We start from the raw sequence: 9,932 nt of genomic DNA, 5'->3' as shown, positions 1-9,932 counted from the left end.
GGATATTCTTATAGGATATGCAGAAGGTAATGAAGAATTGTTCTAGGGCATGTTTTATGCAAAAAGGCATTAATCTGTACCCGAAAAGGCCATCGGAAGTAAAAAAAAATATATATATATATATATATATAAAATAAAGAGCTTTCTTAGGCTCTTTCACTTAATAGCAATTCTCAGTAACCCTTCAACAGGTCAGATTTAACGACAAATTTTACATTTCTGATTATGTTTTTTTTTCAATACAGTCATCGATTATGAAGATCGGATATAAATCTGTTGTGTGAAATAATTCCCTTTTCTGAAGTCAGTACACAGTCAGAACACAACCGGTAGGTGTCATCACGTTTCCGTATCAGTATACAAGGTGAGATCAAATCACTAACCATCTAATCAATAGTATAATTGTTAGCATTCAGTACCATGATAACAAAAGTAAGTATTCATTTATCCTTGTTTTTATATTAATATAAGAATTATGAAATGTTCGTCAGTCAACTGAACCAAGCGGTGCTGTGACGGTTTGACGTTGTTTGACATATGATCCAATGATAACAGTAGACAGAAGCACTGCAACAACACCCAGAGCGATGATACACGCCTCCAGAATGTTCCTTGTATATCTACTTCCAAAGGAACCCTTACTTGTTGTATCGATGTTTGATATCGTTTCATTCTTAACAATGGGCTTCGTTGTACTACTCATCTCATCTATTGCTTTATTTCTACCTGTAAGTAACAATTACGAACGATCTCAACACGTATTACAAAATTAAGAATAACTCCTATAAGCAATACAAAATAGATCTTTAAGCAAACACATATCCCTGGGCACCCCACAGGTAGAATCAGGTGCTTAGGAGGAGTAAGCATCCCATTTTGAATGAACACACCAAACGTGATTTCCCATAATTTGATCAAAAACAAAACAGGCTGCTGACAAACAAGTTGATGGTGCAGGGGTTGCAACAGACTTGTTTAAAGTCAGCATTTCGCAAATTCCATGGTCGATGAAACGATCTAGATTGCCAATACAACTTATCATTCTGTCAATTGCTGTCTGACATGTTTCATACCGATTGTTAGGCCGTTCTTCATTCTTAGCACACTGATGTTGACTATGGATAACCTCATGTACCTGATCAAAAAATAGGGCTCACGTCGGGTGTGACCGGTCGACAGGGGATGCATACTCCTCCTAGGCACCTGATCCCACCTCTGTTATATCCAGAGGTCCATGCGGGCACAACCTTTTAATTTGTATTGCTAGGTAGACAAAAGTATGTAAGGAACGGTCTAAATTTGTAAAAAAAAGACATCAGACATAATTCGACTTAATGAGAGGTTGTATTAATTTGCAAATAACAACGTTTTCACGACCATTGAATTTGCAAAATGCTGACTGTTGTATCAAAACAATAAACGTTTGCTTTTCTATCATGTTCACAATGTACATTGTGACACGCAAGTTACCATTCAACCCAATACTTTGCATATATTTTCAAGTTTAATTGCAAAGATATGCTTATCCTGAATTAATGTTTAGGTTAATTATATTACGTATTTTAGATGTGGAGACATGAGAGCTTTATGCATAATCGAATTCCCCGATAATATAAATTATGGATGGTCGACCTAGGTCAAGTTCCCATTTCGATTCACATATTGGTTTTAATCTCATACGTGTGGTGTATATTGAAAGTGAGATAAAGCATTAGCTTTATCACACGCCCGTTTGATAAAGCACTTCCGGTCCGAACTACTTTTGACACTATCCCCGCTTGGATGATAATCTTTTCTGTGTTGATGCATATCGATGCATGAAATAAAGCGTAAAACTTGTTATTCTGTATTTATTTAGAATTTATTTTATAGGAAAATTAAAATGATGTTACCGGCCATAAAAATGCCAATTTGTTCAATAACTACTCAAAAAATAAGATCAGAAAACAGAAATATGTGCACACTATTATCATCGACAAGGAATCGACCGCCTAGCTACTGGACAAGTATAATCGAAAGTACCAAGTATTCACAAGCACAGTCTCTTTTTTCTGGAACATATTGAATGTAACAAATCTCAGTAGCTTTACTTACTAAGCTAGGCCTATTTAAAGTGCCTCATGATTTCCTCTCGCCCTTAGATCCAAAGAAACTATGTAAATAAAATCCAAATGCACAAACACTTCTAGTTTTCATTGTAAACTGTTGAACATTCTAATAACGCTTCATTAAAATATTACTTTCATTGATCGTTGTTAGATCTACACATATATGTTTTTTAAAATTTCCAAACGACGACAACAAACTTTTATCAAAAGGTCAGGCCTCCGTCAAAAAAATAAATACTCGGTCAATAGTTGTTATCTTGTTGGAATGGCAAAACCATTTTTAATTATAAACGATAATCCCTTCTAAAACAATTTTCATCCATGGTTTCTTTTATAAAAATGCCCTTTTGTACCGTATATCAATGGATTATAAGCGAACTATTTTTTCCCGCGTAAGAAAGACATATTAAGCACGGCGTTTGAGCCACGGATTCAAAACAAATTCAATCAGCTGTTTCTACCATACTGGGGATCATCTCAAAATTAAATGAAAAGAAGACGCATGAGATAAATAGAACATCTATAATTGCGTATTTTGATATTTGGTTTATCCAACTCGTTGATATGGTGTATTTATTCGCTCGACAAGCCTCGCGAATAAATACACCATATCAACGAGTTGGATAAACCAAATATCAAAGCACGCAATATAGATATCCTCTATATATTCTTCTGTGTTATCAAGATAATCGTATATCGTTCTAGATCCTTTTTTAATCTTTAAATAATATTTTAGTAAGTATGGAATGATAAGGTTTAAAGGTTTGGTTTAATATTTGGCCAAGATCACAGTATTGCATTCTTAAGCCCTTCATAAGAAGTTAAAGGTACCTTAACCAAATGTTCATTACAAGCATGTTCAAATTAATGAAATCACCATCTTTATCTAATAAATTCGACACTAAATGAAAGCGTTAGTCATAAAGTTTCTTATAAAATGTTGTTTTATTTTTTATCTTACTTTTCTCATTGTACTACAAGGGTTCAAGGAAAACTTCATGCAAGTTTTCAAGTTGAGCAATATCGATAAATTCAGCAGAATAAAGTTTCCTTACAAAAAATATTATTGGTAGAGAACGCTTTTTGTCTAGAGTAGTCTGCTCCCCATTGAAAGAGATGTGAGAAATTACATTATGTAATAAAGCATCCAATGTTTCTAAAAAAAAAAAACGTCACGTAGTGAATCCATCAGTGCCAGGACTTTTTAGCATGTTTCATATTTTTTAAGGCTGATAGGGCTTCCTCTCTAGTAATGCAAGGTGAAGATAACGAACAGTGATCAATCTCATAACTCCTATAAGCAGTACGAAATAGATAGTTGGGTAAACACGGACCCCTGGACACACCAGAGGCTTGATACCTTTTAATTTGTTTAATACATCAAAGGTAAGTATATTTACATTTTATTTGTTAATAATATTTTCTACTTCTACATCGTGTAGGTTATTATCCTGATTAGGTATAACTTTGTATAGAATTGCACAATTTCCAATAAAATTTCAGACGGGGGGGGGGGTGTTGACTGTGCATAAGTTTATTTATAGTTTTAGTAATAAAGTTACTTTTTCCTAGACTTAAGATGTGTTTTGTTGGTTTTTCCTCATGCTCAATCCACTTAACTTTAATTCGAACAAATAAACCTTAAATGTATTCACTACGAAGTTTCTGAAGTTTATTTTAAGCAACACGTAGTTTTTGTAATAGCTCGGGTGAATTTCTTCGAGTTTCTTAATGATTTATTTCTTTTTCAAGTACTTTAGTGCTTTCTGTTTGTTTTGTTTTTCTTAATCAAGCTGTAACGTTGCTTCGCACCTTACACACCCTTTATACACAAAAACAGTTGTTCGTCGAAGATTTGATCATCTATTATCAATTCTAATTGAACAGTCAATAGAATTCACTCTAAAGGGGGTTATGGGGAGGCAGCATATTGAGTTTTTATTGTCTTAATGGTGTCTTTCACAATGTTAATATATGAATTATCTTTCAGAAGGGAGTTGTTAAATTTCCAAAATCCTTTTCTTTTTTCAAAGTTAAATATGAATACTAAATACAGTTCAGTCCTTAAATGGTCAGACCTGTAACCTGTATTAATATCTACCTTATCAACTGAAGTTAAGTTCATCCGATCTCAGGAAAAAAATCAAGTCTAGCGTTCCTTAACGGATTGTTCTTAAACCAAGTATATATAGGTCTATTTTCATTTTGTACCCGCCATGGGTCAGTCAAAGCATGGATATTCTTCATATTAAAGTCAATTTCTCTAGCCTTTATGTTATTGATATTGTTATAATTATAATAATCCTGATTTGCATCTTGAACTGGATTGAAATTCCCTGCCGTAATCATGCAATTACCATTAGAATTAGACACAATAGGGTTATCCATGTTTGGACCATATATATTTAAAAGCAATAAGTCATATCTATCATAAATGTTAAGTTCAAGAACAAGTGAATCCTTGAATTCGTTATTGACAGTGCATTCAAAATTATTCTTAAATAGAGTTCTTGTTCCTCTAGCATTTGCTTGACTTGGGGCAATAAAAATTCCATATCCCCATAAGGATCTGATTTGATTATAACCATGCATCGTAAGGTGGGTATCTTGTAAAAAGTATATTGAAGTTTTTTGTTTAATTTAATTAAATATATCCCTTCTTTTTTCGAGTCCCCCAAGAGACCTACAGTTAAATGACGTAATATCGAGTGTCATCTAATAGGTCTGCAATGTCTGAAAGCATTTCACGTTGTAAGACATAATAAACCAACAGGATACATTTTTCACATTCGCACACCTTTCACACACAAATAAAGACAGGTACAAAACAAAAACAATAATTTATTCTCGTGTCGTTGAACGAGTATTTAAGAGAAAGTTACCTGCATAGATTAGATCGCAATCACATTCACAAATAGAAAAAGGTCCTTCACATGGTCATTAGAGATCAATCAGTTCCATGTTACCGGAAGTGAGTTGGGGTCAAATAACTTACTAATACATCCTAAGTCCAATCTTTATGGTTGGGTATCCGTACCATTGTATTTATAATTATTAAACCAATAATTATCAATGATTGGTAACAATTAAGGAATGATATCGCGCTTTCTGGATACGGTGTTTCAGCTACCAGGATTGGTGTGGAACATTAAATATCAAAACAAAAACACAGAAATTTTGGTGGTTTGGGTGACCAACAGAAAAATGAGATAGAGCGATATAAATCTTTTGAAGATATACTCTCTCTCTCTCTCTCTCTCTCTCTCTCTCTCTCTCTCTCTCTCTCTCTCTCTCTCATCTAGTATAAGATGTGGACCCACCATCTTGTGTTCTGGCTTCGGTTACAAAGCGATACATCCAGCAACCTATCATTTGCACCAGATTTAAGGTATTCCATGTATAATGAAAGGATAATGAACAATTTTGAAGGATTTAGATCAACATAAAAGTTTATTGTTAAATAATGATGAAAGTGAAGCAGAAGAAATGTACATGACTGGTAAATGATTAGAAGCTGACCTTTTTGCACCTAAGACTGCTTGGAAGAGTTGTCTGCCCTTTGTAAAAATAAGAAAAATCTAATTTTCTAAAAATGTGTGTGGTCAATGATTAATTTTATTTCATAAATTCATAAAAAGAAAGTGTATGTAACTTTCCACCAAGAGATTAGTATGAAAATAAAATTTGTTTTTAAAATATTGTAATGAAACATGCTTTTCCCATATACTTCAATGTTAAATTCTAGGTGAAATAAATCAAGCAGTAAACAAAATTTTGAAAATTCCTATGGTGGATTATTTTTATTTGATGAACCCTTCAAAATGATACCATGATTACAAATATCCCACCATCCATTTATTAGATATGAAATATGGTCATTATACATTGAAGATCTTAAAACACAGAGACAGTTTTATATCGCTCTATCAGCATATCTGATCCGTTTTTATTGGTAAGCCAAATAGTTTTCAAGATCATTTTTAGAAATGATTTCTAGGAAACGCAAATATTTTCTATCACGTCTGAAAATGTCAAAAAGAATAGTTTTAGTAAGTTCTTAACTTAAATCCATTTGAAAAGACATAGTAGACACTCGTGAAATATGGATGAAGATATATTGAATGTGTACAAAAAAAAAGAATAATACTTGAAAACTACTCACTTTTCACCCTCACCTGACTGTCTTCAATAGAGGGCACAAAATATCAAACCCAGCCAATACAAATTTGCACCAATCAAGGTAAATGCTGATTATCTTGATTAAAGGATGAAAAATGAGGAAGGGTTATGATAAATTAAATAGAGAAGACAAAGAATTTTCATTCCTCGTGTGAAACATGTACTAAGTTTGTTGTTAAACTTTTCTCGCGCCATTCGATTTGGTCCATCACTTCACTCGGCACCAACTTTGTTGGTACTCGAGAAAAGTTTACCAACATATACTAATATATGGATTAATTCAAAAAAAGTTGGACTAGTGTTATGTACAACTCCGCAGAAGCAAAAGCTAGTAATTATAGAATTTCTAAATATACAGACTGAATTGAAAAGTATTTACTAGATTAACTGGAAAAAAAAAACAACATTTGAAATATTTTGTAATGCAAGATTACCCATAGAACAAGGAAGATGGGGAGACATGCGTAGAGATTATAGAATTTGTCACCCATGTAACAGAAATGAGATTGGTGAGGAATTTCATTATATATTTATTTGTACCGATATATTTGTAAAACTCAATGTTTCAAGATTTTACTACACAAATTAGAACATCAGCATTTCGCAAATTCTATGGTCGTTATAACGATCTAGTTTGCCACTACAACCTATTATAGGGTCAAATGCTGTCTGATGTGTTTCATACCGATTTTAGGCGGTTTTTGGTACATTGATTATTACTACGGATAACTCCGTTTACCTGATCAAGATATAGGGCTCATGGCGGGTGTCACAGGTTGACAGGGAATGCTTACTCCTCCTATGCACCTGATCCCACCTCCGCTATATCCAGGGGTCCGTGTTTGACCAACTCTATTTCGTATTGCTTATAGGAGTTATGAAATTGATCACTGTTCGTTATCTTCACCTTTCATATGTCACTACTGTCAGTATTTTTATATCTACATTCTTTTGTTTCCTTTTGCAACATTTGATCCATAGGAGAAACAGTATATTTCCTCATATCACAGAAGATAGATGGAACACATAAAATAAACTAAGTGTTGTGTGCCTACCTAGTGTAGATTACCACCAACGCGGAGCTAGGTTGAATATTCCCACTAGGGAAAATAAACTCATACAATCATAATTCATTAAATTGCCATAGAAATAGTTCACTAACTTAACAATACTTACATTTCGCCGTTCCAAGACATCCATAAGTTCGGTCACAGGTTGCTCTATCACACTGACATATCCTTTGACACCCCGAACCGTACAGTTGATACAGGCACTGGAATCAACAATTCAAGCCACCATAACCCGTCCTACATCCTGAAAAATAAGTCCGTGTTTATCCCAAACTTTGACCAGTCTTAAGGATGTACTCTACATTGTCATAATGGCAGACTTCCTTTTAAAACATGGATGAAAATATACATATCAGCAATATTTGTCTATTCATTTCAAATGCCATAGCATAGCTGAGTAGCTCAGCAGGTAAGCACGTCAACCATTGTACTGTAGATCGCAAGTTCGAGTCAAGCAGGGGTTTTAAAAAAAAATTGTCACATTGCTTTCTACTAAAACTGCATTTTTACGAAATAAAGTAAATTTGAACGTTTTCAATTTCAAAATATTGTTGCACATATCTTCCAATTTTCATCTATATGTAAAACTTATACGGTACCAATTTTGATGCACCAGATGCGCATTTCGACAAATAATGTCTCTTCTTCTCTTCTCTTCTTCTTGTCTATCCAATTTGTTTGGTGTAGCATTCCTCCTTAGAAATTTCAAAAAACCGGTATATCCATTTTCAGTTTCCTACATCCAACGATATCTTATATTTGAAAATTATGAAGATAATTTTACATACCTACACAGCGTTCTCTGGTAATATTCCATACATATCCAGCACAGCAAGTCTTTCTTTCGCTAGATATGGAAAAATGACAAGATCAGCACAAAGATATTCATGAAGGTAAGATAAAGGATGTTGGATGTTAATAGTGAGATAGAAATATCAGTTACAAGAACTCATTTCCAATAAAAAATGTTTTTGGTTTTAAATATATCTTAGAAAGTTACTAATTTGTAACCACAATTCCGGATATATATATATATATATATATCTAAATTCCAACTTCACGGAAGTGGCTTGTTTTTTTTTTTCATTTGTACACTTTATATACATGTATACATAATGGGGATTCCGTATGCATACCACATATAAGTGCAGGGTCTTGTGTCGTCATATGTGACGTCATATGTTGGTATTTGTTTGATGTTCGTCTGATACAAGCTTCTGAATATAGCTATGGGAAGTCTAAAACTTTATCGCCAGCTGTGAAACAAATTACCGTAGACAGTTACAGACAAATGGGAAATTATTCTGAAACTGCTAGGGTATTGAAAATACAAAGAAAGGCAAAACCGTGTACTGCAATCAAAGGGATTAATGATTAAAGGTGTGGTTATAAAGTAATTACCTACTTTTCGCATTTCTCTACCATAACACAAATTACAGTGCACAAGTAAATCGCAGCAAATAAAAATAGCATTCCCTATATCAAATGGCATAAATAGTACAAATGCTTGTTATTGAAAATCTAACCTTGAACAGATGGGATCGTTCACAACCCAGGCACTTTATTACTTCCGTAAATAAACACACATATTGACATACAATATATTTCCTTTCCTCATCATGTCCAATACTGCTGTACTTATATGATGTAAAACTTATACGGTACCAATTTTGATGCACCAGATGCGCATTTCGAACAAATAATGTCTCTTCTGTGATGCTGAACCGAAAGTTTTGAAATCCGATATAACAATAAACTTGTAAGAGCTATTTTAGGGTAAAGGGAGTGCCAAACTATGATTCGGGCGGTCCAAATGTCTACAGTCGAGAGAATGAATATGACAGGTGTCAATTTTCTATGATCTAGAATATTTATCGTTTGATGCAAACCATATATCGACAAACTGTAAAAAAAAAAAAAAAAAAAAAAAAAAAAAAAGAAAGAAAAAAAAAACACCAAAGATTTTAGATTGCTTCTAAATTACCATCTAATGTTTCATAGTTAATATCTTGCAAAGTTTCTGCAACACTTAATGATAAATGCATTGCGCTGTGACTTAATTTGTTTCTGTTTTAAATGATATCTCGAAACAGGAAGAACATACACAACATCAAATCCTGGCATATTAATGAACAAGTGAAGACAACTAAGAGTGATTAATCTCAAAACTCCTATGAAGAATACAAAATTAAGGGTAGGTCAAACACGGATCCATGGATGTAACAGATATGTTATAAGGTGCCTAGGGGAAGTAAGCATCCCCTGTTGACCGGTTACACCCACCATAAGCCCTATATCTCAATCAGTTTAGCAAAGTATTATAATTACTAAACTACGCAAAATTAGATATCTTACATACATAAATTCTCATAAACAGAATATTTATTTCACTCTGACAGTTTAAATTCCATTTCAATTGCTTACTAAGACCCACAGGACACATACACCTTCCAGGGAAAATAGTTCTCCTTACATAAATATGCAGAAGGCATTGTTTTAAGTGGGTCAAACAGATGAAAAATCATTAACGTAATAGCAGCGTTATAAATAACTACCGCTCATATCTGATTAAAAA

General features: G+C 33.4%; 1 long non-coding RNA gene across 1 annotated transcript; it reads right to left on the bottom strand.

The window, feature by feature from the left end:
- Positions 1-212: 212 nt before the first annotated feature.
- On the bottom strand, positions 213-8,357 carry LOC125675129 (uncharacterized). The gene is made up of 6 exons (XR_007370352.2): positions 8,146-8,357; positions 7,957-8,052; positions 7,464-7,601; positions 6,271-6,363; positions 2,095-2,152; positions 213-726 (listed from the first exon to the last, which is right to left on the bottom strand). It is a non-coding gene; the product is annotated as an uncharacterized LOC125675129 (long non-coding RNA).
- Between the last annotated feature and the right edge of the window lie 1,575 nt (positions 8,358-9,932).

The sequence above is a fragment of the Ostrea edulis genome, chromosome 3 (assembly GCF_947568905.1).
Source record: "Ostrea edulis chromosome 3, xbOstEdul1.1, whole genome shotgun sequence".
NCBI lineage: Eukaryota > Metazoa > Mollusca > Bivalvia > Ostreida > Ostreidae > Ostrea > Ostrea edulis.
The sequence above is the reverse complement of the archived record's forward strand: the minus strand, read 5'-3'. Positions and strand labels throughout refer to the sequence as shown.